General features: G+C 35.1%; 1 protein-coding gene and 1 pseudogene across 11 annotated transcripts in view; one reads left to right on the top strand and one right to left on the bottom strand.

The window, feature by feature from the left end:
* STK33 (serine/threonine kinase 33) overlaps positions 1–20836 on the bottom strand; it is a 283094-nt gene that overhangs the window by 131291 nt on the left and 130967 nt on the right. For 5 of the 11 annotated variants that reach the window (XM_072619512.1, XM_072619511.1, XM_072619510.1 and 2 more), the window contains one exon: positions 3285–3358. The exons of 5 other annotated variants lie outside the window; for them this stretch is intronic. The gene's annotated coding sequence lies outside the window, so the exon portion shown is untranslated. Of the gene's footprint in view, positions 1–3230; positions 3251–3284; positions 3359–20836 lie in introns of those variants that run through there. One more of the 11 variants, XM_072619514.1, reaches the window with a different exon arrangement.
* LOC140510700 (small ribosomal subunit protein uS8 pseudogene) lies at positions 15863–16239 on the top strand (annotated as a pseudogene).

Here is a 20836-nt window from a genome sequence, read left to right as displayed (position 1 = left end):
GACAGCTTCTAATGTAATAAGGAGGAGAATTTTGAATATGATATACCAAATGGCTAAATAGAAATGTTTACAACCAATAGGAAAATAGGCTTTTAATGGAATAGGGTGCATTTCAAAGTATTCTTGATAAAAACGACAGAACTGAATAGATTATTTGAATGACAATGCAGTAAATGAAATATTAAAAGGAACTATGTGAGAATGAATTATCTACATGCTAATAGGGGATAAGAAACACTTGTCCTTTCAGAGTCCTGTTATCTTCAAGGGTCATAGAGAAAGTAAAACATGATAGGCAAGGTCCTGGAAGGAGGGCTTGTTCTGTCTTGATGTTCTAAGGAATGTAAGGAAATGGAAGGGAGAGCAGGAGTTATGACAGGGGTGAAAAGAGGAAGAGAAGGGAACTCATTAGCTCACACAATAAGGGTGCAAGAGATGAAGAGTATACAAACATGGGGAAAAAAAGGTTGGAGGCAATAGGCATCCCACAAAGTTGATTTTCATATGAACCAGACAAAGGAAAGTAGAATACATTTAAACACTTATATACAGAAATAGTGTGGTGTAGCAATACATTAAATTCCTTAGGGAAATAAGTGGCAACAGGAAGAGGAGAACAGGGATATAAAAAGGATAGCAGAATAGGTAATGGAATTGTCATAAACAAAATGAACTCCAGTTTTAGGGAGTGGATATAAAATGGAATTAAGAAGTAAGAAAGGAATGAAAATATGTGATTTGAGCAACACAAGGGAAAGAGAAGAAAGGAAACAGAGCAGAAATAGATCACTTCATTTATAGTTTCCAAGTGTTAGGTAAACATTTCTTTCATCACTTGCTCCTTCTTTGTAAAAAGAAGCAGTGGGACAAAGAGAAGGAAAAGCAAAAGAGAACAGGATAGAAACAAACACATAATTAATCATCATAACCATGAATGTGAATGGGATAAACTCACCTAAAAACAACAGAAGAGGAAAGTATTGAGTAGAAAGTAGAGTCCAACACTATATTGTTTACATGAAACGAATTGAAACACAATGATTTGCAGAAAGTTAAAGTAAGGGTCTAGAGTAAAATCTAGTGTGCTCCAACTCAAATAAAAAAAAAAGTAGGAGTATAAGAGAGGCTGTGGAAAGATTGGGACACTAATACACTTTTAGTAGAATTATGAACTGATCTGACCCATTTCGAAGAGCAACTTGGAACTATGACCAAAGGGCTATAGAACTGCACATATCCTTTGACACACAAATACCTCTATTAAGTCTGTATTCCACAGTGATCAACAGTGGGATGGCTGAACCAGTTATGATACATGATTATGATCATGTATTATTGTTTTATAAGAAATGATGAGCAGGATGGTTTCACAAAAATCTGGGAAAACTTACATTAACTGATGCAAAGTGAAGTGAACAGAACCAGGACATCATTATACACAGTAATAGCAAAATTATATGATGATCAACTGTGAATGTCTTGGCTATTCTCAGCAATGCAATGACACAATTCTAAAGGACTTGTGATGAACAATTCAGTGTGCCTCCAGAGAAAGAATTGATGGAGTATGAATGCAGATTGAAGAATATTTTAAAACTTTATTTTCCTTGCTTTTATTTGAGGGTGTGAGGGATTGACTATGTTTTCTTTTTCAACATGGGTAATAGGGATATGTTTCACATGACTGCACATGTATAATCTGTACCAAAGAGCTTATTTTCTCAAGGTGAGGATAGAGATGTAGGAAATTTGGAACTCTAAAATTATTTTTAAAATATTAAAAAATTATTTTTACAAGTATTTGAGAAAAATAAAATAAAATAATAGAAGATAAGAAATACTTTATCAGTATAGAACAGAATAAATTAATTTAGATATTGTCATATAAATGATTATATTTCTCTTGTAATTTAGATTTGACTTTGTGGGGAAAGTGTTTTGTAATTGTGTTCAAATAATTCTTGTGTATTTGAGCAGGAAGACTGCCAAGTATTTTATATTATTTATTTTATATTATTTCTTATTTTAAATAGAATTTCTCTTTTTATCTTTTTTTGCTGGATTTTGTTGGCAACATAAAGAAATGCTGACAATTTGTATGGATTTATTTTATATCCTGCAACATCACTGAAGTTAATTATTTCAATTAGTTCTTTTTATTGGATATCTGGGGTTTTATAAGTAAACCATCTATTTTCTGCAAAAGTGGTAATTTTGTCTTTTCTTTGCCTGTTCTTATAGCTTCTTTTTCTTTTCTTCCTGCTAGCTTTATGTTGAATAGTTTTAGTGATAATGGGAATCCTTACTTTACCCCCAATCTTCTTGGAAGGGCTTTTAGGTCATCGTCAATAGAAGTAGTTACAGTTCTTCAGTTTTAGATAGATATTACCTATTGTTTTGAGGAAAGTTCTGGTCTTTTCTATGCTTTGTTGTATTTTTAACAGAAATAGGTGTTGAACTTTGTCAAAAGATTTTTTCTGTATCTATTGACATAATTATATGATTTTTGTTGCTTCTATTCATATAAACAATTAATATTGGACCAACCTTGTATTCCTATTGTAAATTGGGCCTGGTCATATTATCTTTTTGATATGTTATTATAGTCTCCTCAACAATATTTTATTTAACTTTTTTGAACCAATATTCATTAATGATATTTGTCTATATAGTCTTTATTTTCTATTTTGACTCTCCCTAGTTTAGGTATCAAGTCTATATTTGTGTTATAGAAGGAATTTGATAGGACTTATTTTCTTATTGTCTTTGTTTTGCAAAACAATTTATGCAATATTGAAACTATTCCTTAATTGTTTGGTATTATTTACTTATAAATCTATCTGGTCCTGGGGTTGTTGTTTTTCTCTTAGTTGGGAGTTTGTGTAGGACCTCTTCAAATTATTTTTCTAAGATAAGGTTATTTAAATATTCAATTTTATGTTTCTGTTAATGTGGACAATTTGTGTTTTTGTAAATATTCATCCATTTATTTTAGGGCAAATATTTTGCTCCAATCATAGAAAAAGAATGCTTTGGGGATATATTTTCTTGGACAGACAGAGAGAGAGACAGAGAGATAGACACACAGAGAGAGAAAGTGAGGACAGAGAAAGTGACAAGAGAGAAGGACAGAGACAGAGAGAGACAGACACAGAGACAGATGGACAGACAGACCATTTGGGCAAGTAGGCACATCAGGAGACTCTTCAATCAGAGGCTGTGCTTCTCACCACAATATCCCACTCCAGGTAATGCATGAATTCCCAAGGGCATCTGGCACACACCTAGATATCTGGACAGACAGACATACTCTGGTACAGGAGCAGGAAACATTTTTCTTAGAATGAGAAAACAGATCCTGTGGGAGAAAATACAGAGTAACTTCAGAGCATACCACACTGCCTTGAAGATCAACTAATATTTCTGGAAACTAAACTTTGCATAAGAAAACCCTCCAAATGTACATTTTAAAATATTCTCAAGAGATGAGGGAGGGGTAGGTGATAACCGTAACCACAATTAATCAACATGGGAGGGACAGAAGGAATACCAACACCAATGTCCTCCTTTTAAAGGTCAGAAACTGGCCTTTTCAGCTCAGCCAATCTGCATCTCCTGATCTGTCTAGTTTCAACACCACATAACAAGATCCTCCCAGTGGAGACCCCCACCTCCCACTTTCCTACCTCCTTTTGTGTGCTGTCTTCACCCATTAAATTGTAAGTTCCTTGAGGTCAAGGACTGACATTCATTTTATTAATTGTATAGATAGTTAATTGTATAGATTGTTATAGATTTAACACAGTACCTGGCACATAGTAAGTGCTTCATAAATATCTATTGGATTGGATAGAAGCAAGAGCAAGGTTTTTGCATCCCAGAAGCCCTACCTCGAAAGACAGATGTGAACAAGACAAAAATAATAATATTCTGTTAAGTACAGAGCCTTCAAGCCAAAAATTAGCTTCTGGAATAGAAAGGGAAAGAAACAGGGATGCAGGTAAATTAAAACTTTTGGGATAAGGGCACTGCAAATGGATGCTACTCTGGTCAAAGAAATAGACTGGAGAAGTGGGAAAGTGGAAAGAAGGATTCTGAACCAAAGTCTTAACTGAGTTAAGAAAGAGAAGGATAAAAAGGAAAAAGAGATAATAATAACAATAAACTTAAAAAAGTATCTATGGGGTAAGGCTAGAATCAAATTAATATAACAAGTACACTGTGGCCCCGCTGTCTCAGGGCCAGGAAGACAACATGTCCCTTTAGGATTCTTGGGTGCCCTGAGGAGTTTGTACTTTTCTACTACCATTGGTATGAGCACCTATTGGCTGTGTTCTCCGCATTTGTTAGAAGCCAGAGACCTGAACCCCACTTATGTTTAACTACTTAACAACAGGTAGATTTTACAAAGGGATATTTACTTCAAAAGTGTAACATTTCCCCCAATACTTCTATGGCATTTATTTCCCCCAATACTTTCATGGCATAGTTTTCCTTCAGAGACCATGTGGAGGGGGACAATTATAAAATCATTAAAAATACAAATTTATAATTAAAGCCCTAAATCTAATTGAATAAATGAAAACAAAATAAATACAAGAGGACAGAAAACACCGAAAACTTAACCATTTTGCATGTAAGAAACATATTTAAAACACCAAGATATACATTGAATCAAAATTAAGGCCTGAAACAAAATTTACTATGTTTCAAATAATTACAAAAACAATCAGGAAGTCAAATCAAAAGGCAACTATAAATATCCATAATGTCAACAAAGATAAATATGGATACTACATCATGCCTAAAGTCATCAGGAAACAATGAAACAAACCCCACTGATACAACATATAAAACCTCAAAGGAAAATCTAATTAAATTGCAGAAAGTCACAGATAACACAATAATAAGAGGAGATATTAATGATCCTCTTTCAGAACTGGATAACCATAACAAAAAGTTGTAATAAAAAAAGAAAATGGAGCTGAACAGATTGGTGGGGGGAAAACATCTGAAAGACTAACAGGGATTACTGATTGTAAATATGTATACCTTTATATTTATGATTTCTATATTACCTTTACTACTTGGCATGACATATCTTTGAAAAATTTATCATTTTCTAGGTAACAAAGAAACCATAAACATATGTAAAGATACATATGATTTACAGATCATAAGTCAACAAAATATTATTTAATAATTAAAACATTCTAAAAAATGATCTCAATTCCTACATCCAATGGCCTCTTCTCAATCTTCATTCTTCTTGACCTTTCTGCAGCCTTTGACACTGTTGATAACTTTCTTCTCTCTAAGTTATTAAGACACCACTCTTTCTGAGTACTCCTTCTCAGTCTGGATCACCATTCACATCATATCCATTAATTATGAGTGTCCTGGACTCTGTCTTGGGCCACCTTCTCATTGGATGATCTCATCATTTCCCATAGATTTAATTATAATCTCTGTGCTGATAATTATCAAATCTGCCTATCCTAACTTCTCTGTTACTCTCCATTGTCACATCTGCAGCTGCCTTTCAGACATTTTGAACTAGATGTCCAGATCTTGAATTCAACATGTCTGAAACTAAAATTATTATCTTTCTCCCTAAACCCTTCCCCCAAACTTCCTAGTACTGGCAAAGGCACCACTATCCTCCCATTACCAGAAGAGACTTGAGGAGAGACTTCCAGCTCAAGACAGCCTGGAGGGCCTCAGGAAAGGTCTATCACACTGGGTTCAGAGCAGAACACAGTCCAGCTTTGGCCACACAGCACAGACAGGACTGCTACAGGCTGCCAGGTAGGGAATCATGGGTAGCAGCTGCAGTTCTCACATTTCACAACCCACAAACACCAAAGATAGCTTCAAAGATCAGTAAGAAAGCTCTTTCACCTGGTGAGAGCAGGGCATGGGTGTGGCCCCAGGCCTGGCCCCAGGGTAGCAGCAATCACTGCTACAGGGCTTGCTTTTGGAGCCCTTGGCCTAAAGACCCTGAGGGAATTGAGTGGCTGATCTGGATCTCAACCCTGAGTGAAGGTCCTGGGATGAGGAGGAGCACTGGTGGTGGAGTAGTAGAACTGTGGTGGTGGCTGTGGAGAGGGAACCCTACTTACAGATCCTGGGCAGAAAAGAGTGCTTGTGGTTGCTCACAGACAAGAGCACAGGCCAGGAGAAGAGTGAACTCCTCTTCCTTGATTGTGCCACCTTGGAGGAACTGAGAACTTACAGGTCCGTAGAGTATACCCTCCACTTGACAAAGGACTCAAAAGTCAAGTACTTGGCTGAGGAAATGTCCCAAAAAGGAAAAAAATAGCACTATAGAAGGTTCCTTTCTTGATGAAAAGGTATTTTTTTCCCTCCTTTTGGATGAGGAAAACAAAGCTTATCACCAGAGAAAGACATCAAAGTCAAGACTTCTACATACAAAACCTCCAAAAAAATGTGCAATGATCTCAGGCCACGGAAGAGCTCAAAAAGGATTTTGAAAATCATGTAAGAGAGATGGAGGGGAAATTGGGAAGAGAAATGAGAGTGATGCAAGAAATTCATGAAAAGCAAGTCAACAGCTTGCTAAAGGAGATCCAAAAAATGCTGAAGAAAATAACACATTTAAAAATAGACTGATTCAAATGGCAAAAGAGATCCAAAAATCCAATAAGGAGAAGAATGCTTTAAAAAGCATAATTAGCCAAATGGAAAAGGAGGTTAAAAAGCTCACTGAAGAAAACAGTTCTTTAAAAATTCAAGTAGAGCAGATGGAAGCTAATGACTTTTTGAGAAACCAAGGAATTATAAAACAAAATTAAAACAATGAAAAAATAGAAGACAACGTGAAATAACTCATTGGAAAAACAACTGACCTGGAAAATAGATCCAGGAGAGGTAATTTAAAAATTATTGGTCTACCTAAAAACCATGATCAAAAAAAGAGCCTGGACATCATCTTCCAAGAAATTATGAAGGAAAACTGCCCCAATATTCTAGAACCAGAGGGAAAAATAGAAATGGGAAGAATTCATCAATCACTTCCTGAAAGAGACCCCCAAAGAAAAACTCCTAGGAATATTGTAGCCAACTTTCAGAGTTCTCAGGTCAAAAGAGAAAATATTACAAGCAGCCAGAAAGAAACAATTCAAGTATTGTGGAAATACAATCAGTGTAACATAGAATTTAGCAACTTCTACACTAAAGGATCGAAGGGCTTGCAATATAATATTCCAGAGGTTAAAAAAGACAGGACTGAAACCAAGAATCACCTACCCAGCAAAACTGAGAATAATACTTCAGGGGAAAAAATGGAATTTCAATGAAATAGAGGACTACGAAGCATTCTTGTTGAAAAGACCAGAGTTGAGCAGAAAACTTGACTTTCAAATACAAGAATCAAGAGAAACATGAAAAGGTAAACAGGAAAGAGAAGCCTTAAGGAACTCATTAAAGTTGAGCTGCTTACATTCTTGCATGGAAAGATGTTATTTGAAACTCATGAGACCTTTTTCAGTATTAGAGTAGTTAGAGGGAATATATATATATATATATATATATATATATATATATATATATATATATACATATACACATGTTAGTATGTATGGCTATGTATGTATGTGTATATCATATATGTGTGGGTATGTACATGTACATGGGTGCGTGGGTGTATGTGTATATATGTATATACATATATGTGTGTGTGTGGGCATGTGTGTGTATATAGAGAGAGAGACAGGCAGGCAGACAGACAGAGGGCACAGGGTGAGTTGAATATGAAGAGAGAATACCTAAAAAAATAAAATTTACTGTTGAATGGAATGTACTAGGAGTAAGAGAAAGGGAGAGATAGAATGTAGCAAATCATCTCATATGTAAGAAGGAAGACAGAGCTTTTACAATGGAGGGGAGGGTGGAGGGAAATGAAAAGAAATAATTGAGCCTTACTCTCATAGGATTTGACTTAAGGAGGGAATAACACACACTTAATTGGATATGGAAATCTATTTCACCCTGCAGGAAGGCAAAGGGGAAGGGGATTGAAGAGTGAAGATAATAGAAAGGACACCAAATTGGGTAAAGGGATAATCAGAAGCAAACACTATTGTGAGAGGACAGATCAAGGGAGAGAATGAAATAAATGAAGGGCAGGATAGGACAGAGGGAAATGTGCTTACTCTTTTACAACATAAATATTATGGAAGTGTTTTGCATTGTTACACATAAATGACCTATATTGGATTGCTTGTTTTCTCAATGAGGTTGGGTGAGAAGGGAGGGAGAGAATATGGAACTCAAAGCTTTAAGAATGAATGTTAAAAAATGTTTTAGCATGCAACTGGAAATTAAGCTATACAGGCAATGGAGTATAGTAATCTATTTTTCCCTACAGGAAAATAGATGGGAAAGGGGATGGAAGAAAGGTGGGTATTAGAAGGGATGACAGACTGGAAGAAGGAGTGGATGGGGTGCATGTTGTCCCAGGGTAGGGGGTGGGGAGATATGGGGAGAAAATTTTGAATTCAAATTCTTGTGGAAGTGAATGTTAAGAACTGAAAAATAAATAAATTATATACTGAAAAAATTAACAAACAACTATAGTAAGAGAGAATTTTATATAACAATGAGACAATCTATAAAAATTTATGTAGCTACAACAGAATTCAAAGGAAAAATTATATCTCTGTAATCATGCGAAAGTCTTAGTGAAGCTTAAAGCTATTAAAGTATAAGACTTTTGGTATATCCCATATCAACAAAATGCAAAAATAGAATAATAATTAAGTGAGCATGCAACTTTAGAAAAACAAAAAATAAACAAATTAACAAACTCCAAATGAGCATAAAAGAACAGTTTAAATTAAAAGAAAATGGATAAAATTGAAAATAAGAGGACTATAGAACTGAGAACCAAACTAAAAGTTGTTCTTTCTAAAAGGCAAAAAAATTAATAAAGCATTAACTAACTTTGAGGCAAGTAGGTGGCACAGTAGCCAGAGTAATGGACCTGGAATCAGGAAGACCCGAGTTTAAATCTAGTCTCAGACACTTACTATCTGTGTGAGTCTGAGTAAATCACTTAACCTCTGTGTGCTTCAGTTTCCTTATCTGTAAAATGGAGATTATAATAATATTGTTTAGAGAATCAAGTGAAATAATATTTATACAGTGCTTAGCACAATGCCTGGCATGTGCTAGCCTATATATAATTTCTACATATTGTTATTTCCTTCCTTCCTCCAACTTGATAAAAAACACGATAGAAATCAAATAACCAAGTTTTTAAATGAAAAAGATGAATTCACGTTGAATGGAAAGAAGATGAAGAGAATTATAAGAATAATATATATGATAATTATATGCCATCAAAACTAAGAAATTAAAAGAAATGAATGCTTATTTTATTTGTAAAATTTATTTATAAGAATATAAAATACCTAAGTTAACAGAAAAATGGGCTGTTAGATAACCCAGTCCCATAGATAGAAACCCAACTAGTCATAGAAAAATTACAAAAGGAGGGAAATTTTTATATCAGATTGACCTACAAATTAATTCTATCAGATATTCAAAGAATAATTGATACTTTAAACTACAAAATGGAGACTCAATAACTGATAAACTGATACTATATTAGATAACTTTTATGAAACAAATTTTACCTCGGTAACCAAATCTGGAAGGGATAAAACAAAAAGAGAACTATAGACCACTCATGCCTACTGGTTTAACAATTTTAAATAAATATTAGCAAAGAACTCAAATTTAAAAACCATTCACATTTATAATAGAATTGGATTTATATCAGTTATTCAAAATTAGGAGAATTATTAGCATGATTAATCATACAAATAATAAAAAATTGATCCTATAAAGAGGGACAGAGCAAACCTAGGACAAAGTAAGAGAATTCATTTATGTAAAAAATTCTGAGAAGCATTAGAACAGAAAAGGCTCTTTCAATATGATCAAATATATTTATCTAAAATAAAGAGTTATATATTAATGGAGAAACACTGAAAGCTTTCCTTTTCAAATCAAAAATCCACTCTCTAGTCTTTTTCTTTTCCTTTTTATGTACTTATTTTCTAATTTTCATAATATCATCTTTTGTATTTATTTTAGTTTTCTTTCTAGATTTTTTTGGATTAAAAATTGAATACTTGTTTCATTAATCCTATTTTTCTATTGTGTTAAAGTATGTTGAAAGTATGTTAAAGTGTGTTAAAGTATGTTCACAAAGTTAAAATCGTTTCTTCTATATACCTCTTTTGCTGCAACCCAGATATTCTGGGATGTTGTCTCATTATTGACTTCTCTTTTGCATGCCTTTCTCTTACGATGATTTGCTTTTTTGCCCACACATTATTCAGTACGTCATTCTTAAATCTCCTTTCAGGTCTTTGTTTGTATTCTCTGTATTAATCATTACTTTTACTGTGTTACATACTGTATATATACCATGGGTTGCATAACAGCAGCCAACCTCCATTAGAAGAGAAGGGAGCTCCCTAAACTGATTAAACCATAGGTCTGGATAAAAGGGTGGGAAAAGGTGAGGGGATTAAAATGTCTATTAAGGACATTTAGTAAATATATATATAAATATATATATTTTACATCAATTTATCATTTCTCTGTGCCCTAGAACATGATCCATTTTTGTAAAGGTATCATCTGATGCTAAGAAATAGATATATTATTTAAGGTTCTGATTCAGAAGACATCACAAAACTTTTAGCTTAAAATTTCTCAGTGATTTATTAAATTCAATATTTTTCTTTTCATTTACCTATTAGATCTAACTAACATAAGAAAACATATTAACTAATGTAGGATGAAGTGAGCAGAACTAGAGGCAATGTAATGATGATCAACTGTGAAAGACTTAACTATACTGATCAACACAAAGAACCAAAACAATTTCAAAGTAATTACGATGAAAAATGCTATCCATCTCCAAAGAGAGAACTGGTGTACAGAGTGCAAATTGAAGTATAAATTTTCACTTTATTTAACTTGCTTTTTCTTTTGCAATATGGATAATGTGGAAATGTTTTACATGATTCCAACATGTACAACTGATAACTTATTGATTGATATCTCAATGGATGGAGAAGGGGTTGAAGGGGAGGAGAGAATTTGGAATTCTAAATTTTAAAAAACAAAACAAACATGTAATAATAAGTTTGTTAAAGGAAAATTATTTGTCTAACTCAGACAGGAATGTTAAAATCTCCTAAAACTACTACATTGCTATATGTATATGTACACATGTATGTATATACATGCACACACATATATACATTTATACATGTGTATATGTATATATACATATATATGTATATACATATATTTTACATTGCTTTTTGTTTTGAGTTTCAGATTCTTTCCTTCCCTCCAAACCCTCCCCTGCCCATCAGAAGTCAAGTAATATGACACCCACTGTACATGTGTTATCATGCAAAACATGTTTCCATATATGTCATGTTGTCAATTTTTAAAAAGGAAAGAAAAATATAGTGGAAAAATTATGTCCCAATTTGTTTTCAGAGTCCATCAGTTCTCTCTCTAGAGGTAGATAGAATTTTTCATCATGAGCCCTTTAGAATTATTATGTAACATTGTATCAATCAGAGTAACTAAGGCATCCATGATAATTATTATAATAACTATAATGTTCTAGTACAACGTTCTGGTTTTGCTCACTTCACTTTGCATCAGTTCATATAAGTCTTTTCAGGTTTTTCTGAACCCATTCCATTTGTTATTTCATATAGCACAATAGTGTTTCATCACAATCATATACCACAACTTGTTCAGCCCCTTTCCAATTGATGGGCATCCCCTCAATTTCCAATTTTCTGCCACCACAAAAAGAGCTGCTATAAAGATTGTTGTATATATAAGTCCTTTTTCTTTGACCTCTTTGGAATATAGACCTGGTAGTGGTATTGCTGGGTCAAAGGTATGCACAGTTTTGTGCCACTTTGTGCATAGTTCCAAACTGTTCTTCACAATGGTGGGACCAGTTCACAACTCCACCAACAGTGCATTAGCACACCTATTTTTCTACATCTTCTCCAGTATTTGCCATTTTCCTTTTCTGTCATGTTAGTCAGTCTGATAGGTGTGAGATGGTGCCCCAAGTTTTAATTTGCATTTCTCAAATTATTAACGATGTAGAGCATTTTTCACATAACTAATGATAGGTTTGATTTCTTCTGAAAACTGTCTGTTTATATCATTTGACCATTTATTAGTTAGGGAATGGCTCTTATTTTATAAATTGGACTCAATTCCTTATAGGCTTGAGAAATGATGTGTTTATAAGAGAAACTGGCTTGTACTTCATTATCTATGGTGCTTTTTATAGAAAAATGTAGTTTCTGTATCTCTTTTAATTAGGTCTATTTTTGCTTTTCATTTATCTGAGATCATGATTGCTACCCTGCCTTTTTTGTTTCAACAGAAGCATAATAGATTCTGCTCCCTTATTTTAACTCTATGTGTGTCTTTCTGTTTCAAATACATTTTGATAAACGTGTTGGATTCTTGTTACTAATCCATTCTGCTATCTGCTACTGTTTTATGGGTGAATTCATCCCATTCACATTCACAGTTATGATTACTAACTGTGTACTTTCCTCCATCCTATTTTCTTCTGTTTATCCTGTCTATTTTTTGACCCTGTACTTCCCCAAAACTCTGTTTTCCTTCTGACCACTGCCTCCCTTAATCTGTCCTTCCTCTCATCACTTCTCTTTTTTCTTAACCTTTTCCCCTCCTACTTCCCTGTTTGGTAAGATAGGTTTCTTCCCAAATGAGTGTGTGTGTGTGTGTGTGTGTGTGTGTGTGTGTAATTTTCTTTCCTCTTTGAACCAATTCAGATGAGAATGAGATTAAAGTATTGCCTGTGCCACCCTTTTCCTTCTCCACTGTAAAAATTTTACATGCCTCTTTTATGTTGGAAAATCCCTTACCCCTTCTTTCTCACTCATCCACTTTTTGAGATCATCACAACATAATAGACTCATGCCCTCTATCTATATAGATTCCTTCTGAAAGCCATAATAATGATAAAGCTCTTTGGAGTTACATTATAATCTTCCCATACAGGAACATAAATAATTTAACTTTACTAAATCCCTTACGATTTCTCTTCCAAGTTTATTTTTTTATGCTTCTCTTAAGTCTTGTGTTGAATGCTAAATTTTCTATTCAGCTTCGGTCTTTTCATAAGGAATATTTGAAAATCCTTTATTTCATTAAGTATTAATTTCTCCCCTAAAAGATTGCACTCAGTTTTACTGGGAAGGTTGTACTTGGTTGTAATCCTAGCTCCTTTTCCTTCTGGAATATCATTTTCCAAACACTACACTCTTTAAAGTGGTAGCTGTTAAAACTTGTGTGATCCTAACTGTAGCTCCATATTATTTGAATAATTTTTTTTTTTCTGGTGGGAGTTCTGGGATTTATACTATGTAAGACATAGTATGTCTTAGAGTTCTAATTTTGAGATTTCTTTCAGGAAGTGATTGGTGAATTGTTTCCATTTCTACTTTGTCCTCTGGTTCTATGGTATCTGGGTAGTTTTCCTTTATAATTTCTTGAAATATGAAGTCCATGTTCTTTTTTATCATGACTTTCAGGTAATCTAATCATTTATCTCTCCTTTATCTATTTTCTAGGTCAACTGCTTTTCTGAGAAGATATTTCTTATTTTTTTCTATTTGTTTCATTCTTTTGATTTCATTTCATTGTTTCTTCATGTTCATGGTCATTAACTTTCACTTGGCTGATTCTAATTTTTAAGGAATTATTTTCTTCAGTGAGCTTTTTTACCTCTTTTATCCATTTGGCCAGTTCTGCTATTTTTCCCAGTACTTTTTGACTTTTTTTTACCAAGCTATTAATTCTCTTTTCATTATTTTTTTTGCATTTCTCCCATTACTTTCTCCAATTTTTCTCTGCTACTCTTGCTCGATTTTTGAAATAACTATTTATTTATTTAGCTCTTCTAGGAATTCTTGTTGGACTTGTGTCCAATCTGCACTTTTTTCCTTTGAGGTTTTGCTTGTAGATGATTTCAAGTTGTTGTTTTCTTCTGAGTTTGGGTCTTAAGCTACTCTCTCACTACAGTAGCTTTTTATTATAAGATTCTTTTTCTCATTATTTACTCATTACTCCAGCCTATTTCTTGACTTTAAACTTTATGTTAGAGGTGGGCTTTGCTTATCTGGGGGGAGGGGACTATCTAAAACTTTAGGTTTTTTCACCCTGCTCTTTTTACACCTGCTTCTGGGGGTTTGTAAGTTTTTGGTTCTTCCAAGGTGTTATGATCTGGGATGGGGTGTGGTCACTGGTCTCCTGGTCTTCATTCTAATATTTGCCCAAGAAGTACCCTTGATTTCTTGTGACCAAAAGCATTACTGCTACTCTTTCTTCCATGAAAATGCTACCCAAAACTAGAGCCGTGCTCCTTCTGTTCCCTGAAATAGTGGCCTGGAACAGGATAATTGGCAATGGAGTTGCCCAACAGTATCCTGTCCTATTCCCAGTGCCCACAAAATGGTCTCATAATTTCTTTCTGAACAGTTGCCCAGTCCCCTTACCATCTCTAAATGGTAAAAGTTCCCAGAACTATTGCTGCTTCTGCTGCTGCTGCTGTGGCCATAACTGCAGCCTCCAAAGCTTGAGTTCTGGGCCAGCCCCGACCCAGTGTCACGGACCTACTTCCTACCTCCTACGTTTTGGGGAGCTGGAAAATATCTCACCTCAACCCTTCATTGCCTATTTCCCTCCAGAATTTGATTTGATGGGTTATTTTAAAGTTGTTCGGAGAGGAATGTTGGGAAAGTTCAGCAGGAATGCCAGACTGACTAAATATAGCAACAAGCGTTCAGAAACTGGTCTGATTACTAAAACCAGACGTTCTTTTTTTGGTTTTGTTTTTTAAGGGGCAAGAGATGAGGGAGCAGAAGGGAAGAAGTCTCTACTCCAAAGCACCTAAAAATCACCTTTTGAGGGGAAGTTAAATGTTATCATTCCCTTGCTTGCTTACAACTTGTCCTTTTGCTTCAGACAGTATCTTCACTCTGTTCATTTAGTCACTGATTCATCACTTCCCAGTCACTTGGCTACCATTTCTCCCTCATGGGGGCACCTAACTCAAGCCGGTGGAACTATACTTTCTATATCTGAATGGAATAATCCCTAGATTTCTCTGCAGATAGCACTGCTCCCCCAACTTGTACACAGAAGTTGGGCAGAAGGAGCAGTTGGGTAGCACATGCCCCTGTCTTCCACTTAACCTGGTTTCCCCAAACAACTCACTTGTTCTCCTATATGGTCAAGATCCACTCTTCTGCTGCTCTACCTTCACTGGATTTTTCCCAAACAGGCCACGACAAAGGTAAACATGAGGTCTTGGGGAACACTTCTGCCCTCTAAACATACTTGGCATTCTTTTGCCTCCCTGCTTTTGCTCACAATATGCTCTGTTTCTGCAAAATATCCTTCCTCTCTGTCTTCACTTACTGAATTCCTTTCCATCTTGGAAAGACCAAATCAGATGCCAGCTCCTCAATATAGCTCTCCCTCATCCTTTCATTGGTGATGACCTTTTTCTTCCCGAACCATTCGTTGAATTTTGTTTTTAGCAACTCTCTAAGGCACCTTATAGTTATCTTTGTATGAGTCATATCCTTCTGAACTGCAACTCCCATGAAGACAGAGACTGTGCTTTATCTAAACTATGTATCTCCCCCATTGTCTAGCACAGTATGCTACACAATGCAGCTGCTTCATAAATGCTAAAGAAATGAATCCTTTGCTCTTTCCGCCATCTTACACCACTGCCACCATGGTGCACGTGAATGTCCTGGCAGATGCTCTCAAAAGTATCAACAATGCAGAAAGGTGAGGAAAACACCAGGTACTCCTTAAGCCATGCTGCAAAGTCCGGTTTTTATTTGTGTCTAAATTGTCAGGTTCTTAACTGTGATGATGAAGCATGGTTACACTGGCAAATTTGAGATCATTGATGATCACAGAGCAGGAAAAATTGTTGTGAACCTCTTTAACAAGTGTGGCATAATCAGCCCCAGATTTGATGTTCAATTGGAAGATCTGGAAAAGTGACAGAATAATTGGCTACCATCCCATCAGTTTGGCATCATGGACCATGAGGAAGTAAGAAGAGAACACATAGGAGGAAAAATCTTGGGATTCTTTTTCTAAGGGGTGTAAAATATACATACAAATAAAATGCTCCAGTGGAAGAAAAAAGAAATGAATCTTTCAAGAATCAGGTCAAATATGACCATCTGATGAACCTGTCCCTGATACCTAAGATCAACATTCTTTCCAACCTTACAAGGATATGTGTGTATACATACATATATGTATGTGTGTATGTATTATGTATGTATATAGTACGCATGTATATGTATGTGTGTATATGTATGTTAGTACTTTGTAACCCATCTATGTTCTTTTTATACCTGTTGTATTTTGCACCATAACTTCTTTAATCATAGTAAATTTACATGTCATATTACCCTTACTAGATTTTAAGTTTTTTAAAGATGAGGTTGTCTAAATTATCTTTGTATCTTTCCACCACTGCCATCACTACAGTGCTTTGCACATAGTAGGTACTTAATAGATAGTTGTGGAATTGAATTGTTGAACATTGTTTAGGAACCATGTACATACATACATATGTAATATATATACATATATATAAATTAAATTACGTTACTTTGTTGAAACAAACAACCCTTTGTACTAGCATTTGCTTAACCAAGGTCATGTTTCTATGACTACGGAAAGTTATGATATTCGCCACAGGTAATGGCATAAAGCTTTTTAAGATCAGCAACATGCAAAGGACACAGTCAAATAAGAACTGTATATACTCCCTGTACAGTGCATTGTAATGAAAAGATTTAACTTTAAGTCTAGAGAAGGTGAAAATCATGTAATCTACAGGAAGTTCAAACTCACCATGGTAAGCATGGATAGGAATCACATTAATCCTCTAGACATGGAGAGTAAAAAAGGAAAAAGCAACATAAGTACACGATACTCTGAATGCAAACTTATCCATAACAAAACAAAATAGATACAGCTATTACAAACACTTGCCTTGTTTTTCCTCTATAGTGGGATGAAGCAATCTCAGATCATATCTATATTTAACAAATGATTGTGCTTTAAGAGGAAAGAAAATGTTTTCAACATAAGGTTAAATGTAATGTCTGTAACCATCAATACTTCAAAGCAGTAGAGTGGATCTGCAAATTAGAACCTTTCTGTTTAAGGGAAGAAAGTACTTTCCATCTACTTTTGGAGAAAATCATATGTCAGGTATAAGGCTATTCAATTTACACATGCACAAAGAATACAAATTTGGAACTTTTCTATGTTGAAACTGAAGAAAATGTTAATAATGAAAAGTTGTTGAGATTTTTTTTAAAAAAAAGTTGTAGTCAACTCTCTAAGACTATAAATTTCAGACAAAGTGTCAATCTCCAGGGATGAAGAGAGTTTCCTCACTGTGAGTTCTCTATACCAATGAAATCAACTATTTCAATCAGGTTGTGACACTTCATTATAAATCATACCTCTAAAAGTATATCTTTCTGAATTTAAAAAATACATGCTTCCATACATTTCCAATAGACATCTTTTTCAATGTTACTTATGTGCTTTTGAAGAGGCAGGTTTTAGTGGGGTTATCAAAACAGCTTTATCATTTTCTTACCTTTTTTCTGCAAGTATTTCCTTTTGCTCAGCATCAGTTTCTTGGTATCATACTATTACAGCATCAGTAACATTGGCAAAGATTTAAGAGCACTTTAGTTGTTTAGCCCAAAGTTTTAGATTTATCAGTAAGCTATTCCCTAAGAGGTTTTTAATAGCTAAACTAGAAGAACAAAGGATCCCCTTTTCCTCACTAAGGATTTCTATTTCTGCCTTCCAACCTACTATGGCAGAACACTTACCCAAATAATGTTCTACCTCTCTTAGTCCAATAATTCTAAGACAATTGGTTGAGCAGTTGCATACTAAATTACTTTGCAAATAATTTGATTTGAAATTTAATTTCTTTTTGGCTGGCTGAATTCTAATTATTTTAGGGTAAATGAAAAACAAAATCGAACAAACATTTACTCCCATTTCTCTCTCTTCAATTTATGAATAGATCTGAGGGATTTGTGGCTGAAATCTACAATATCTACAGACCAAATGATGTCATCCATATTTTGATGGCATAAAATTAATCAAGTATTGCCCACCCAACAGATCTTTATTTAAACACAAAGATTAATAGCCCTTCTTCTGTTGTTCCAGGAATCATGTTTAAACAGGCCTTTTGGCATAATGGATTTATTAGAAAGTCATAAAGGTTAGCTATAAATTTTCTTCTATGTTCTTGAAGACTGGACAAATAAGCATGTGACAAAACATAAACAAATAAACAAATCTCAAAACAAGTCAGAGTTTCACTCATTTCTAAGCACTTTTTAGGTTATACATTTCCTTTTTAGAAAAAGTGTAAAACAACCCAGCAAAACTAGTTTGTGACTGCAAATCTCTTGCCTGTTATTTAAGCCTTAAAAGGGTCCTATAAGATACATTTATAGTAATTTCCTCAAGAAAAGATGAATATAAGAATGGCTTTGTAAGACATCGATGACTACAATTTTCTTCCCCAAAAGCAATTTTTTAGTTTTCTCTGCACTAAGTCTATATCCATATGATATCCTCATCCATAACTCTTTCTACATAAAATGAGAAAGTTGGCCTCAGTGATTTCTGAGATCACCTGCAACTCTGACAACTCTGTGATCCAACCAAAGTCAGCTGGAAAACCTGTGAAAACAAGTCGTGTGCTACAGTATAAGACCTAAAAATTGGTTGAATTTTTTTTCATCCAGATCTGGTTTTGACATCCAAATTGGATCTTTATAGAAATCAAATGATAGTCCTCAAGTATACCAAGTTATATTATAAAAGAATCCTGCATTTGTTCATTGTGTTTCCATTATAATGTTAAGATTAAGGAGACTAGGTTATCCCTATAGGAAAGATAAGGTAGACTGTTTGTCTTCTTTTTCAAGGGAGGGGAAAGTACTTAATTTGTGTTGTATGCTAGTGCCTTATGAAAATAAACTGAAAAATAATTAAAGTGGTTCAGTATCCACTAGACTAGTATTTACCTGAAGCATTTCTTACAAGTTTGGAAAAAAACCTAACAATTCAATTTCACATGGATTTAATAAGTAACTACTATGCGTAAAGCATTATGCTAAGTGTTGAGGATACACAGAGAAAAATGGAAAATGAACTTCATTATTTTTAAGCCAAATCTGTAATTTTGGACCAGACCTGTAGAGAACTCCCAGTGAAGAAAAGCTCCCCACCAACACAGACTAAGCACCTACACTGTAATTTATAGTTCCCTGGGGGCAAAGCTGACTACTTCCTCTCATCCTGCTTCTTCAACCCTTGGCTCTCTCACTTTCCCTGGATTCTGAACATTCTTGGAAAGTTGGGGTGGTACATTGAAAAGGCTCTGGATTCAGAGGCAGAAGACGGGTTTGAAACTTGACCTAATGTTCATTAACTTTGTGACCTAGTTAAGTTACTTCTCTCTGGGTACTTGCTTCTAGTACTCAATGAGGAGGCTGGGCTTCAGGATCTTTGAGGTCCCTTGGAGTTTTAAATCTAGGACACTATGATGAATCCCCAATCCTGTCTACTTCATTCCTAGCCACAGAGTAAAAGACACTAAGCTGAGATTGTGGAAAACAGGATAACCCACAATTTAATTTAACAACTCTTTCTTAAGTTCCTATTATGTACAAGGCACTGTACTAGGCATTGGAGACACAAAGATAAAGACTAACTGTTCCTTCCCCTAAGGGGTTTCCATTCTACTGGAAGAATATGGCATATGCACCAATGCATAAATACAAGGTAATTTGAGTAGAGAGGGAAGACTAATAACTGAGAGATCAGAAGAAGGTTTGCTTAAGAGATGGTACTAGGACTGATCCTTGAAGTGAATTAGGGATTGTAAAGAAGCAAAAAAGGATGGTGAAGGACTGCAGCTGCCAAACTTCCCCCAAAACCTCCCCTTCAATATCAAAGTCTGAGAAGAAACGTCAACAAAAAGTCAATCTTTATTCTAGCCCAGTGAAATCAGAGAGGTCTGCAGACACTGGGATAGGAGTGAAGTGGCACCAGAAGTGGGCCTTGGAGGTTGCCACTACAGCAACAGCAGAGGGAGCACCAGGCTTGCCCAATACCCAGGGATAGCAAGGCAACTGAAAACCTGGTCAGGGATTCCAGTGGACCCCCATGCTAGGACGAGACACAAAATCTGGCACCATTTGGCAGCTCCAAATCACCTAGATTGGGATTCTAGGGTGGAGAGGAACTGTCACAGTCACAAGAGAGCAGGGACCCTACCTACATAAAGACCAGAAGGCAGAGCAAAAAGCCAGTGGCCAGAACTTTCCCCAGATCACAATATCTTGGAAGTTGCAAAAACCTACAGGGTACCTGATCAAGCTACAGAAGCTCAGACCAGCATCCTCCTCAGAGGTGAGTCAAATCCAACTCTAACATCAAGTCCAAAGTCAAGAAATAGGCTGAAAAAATGAGCAAACAACAACAACAACAAAACACCTGAACATGAAAAGCTTCTATGATGACACGGAAATTCAAGATACAAACTCAGAGGAAGACAAAAACTTGGAAACATCTACAAGCAAAGTCTCAAAGAAAAATACAGATTGAACACAAGACAAACAAGAATTCCTAG

Source organism: Notamacropus eugenii, chromosome 6 (assembly GCF_028372415.1).
Source record: "Notamacropus eugenii isolate mMacEug1 chromosome 6, mMacEug1.pri_v2, whole genome shotgun sequence".
Taxonomy (NCBI): domain Eukaryota; kingdom Metazoa; phylum Chordata; class Mammalia; order Diprotodontia; family Macropodidae; genus Notamacropus; species Notamacropus eugenii.
This window is presented reverse-complemented; position numbering and strand designations above follow the sequence as displayed.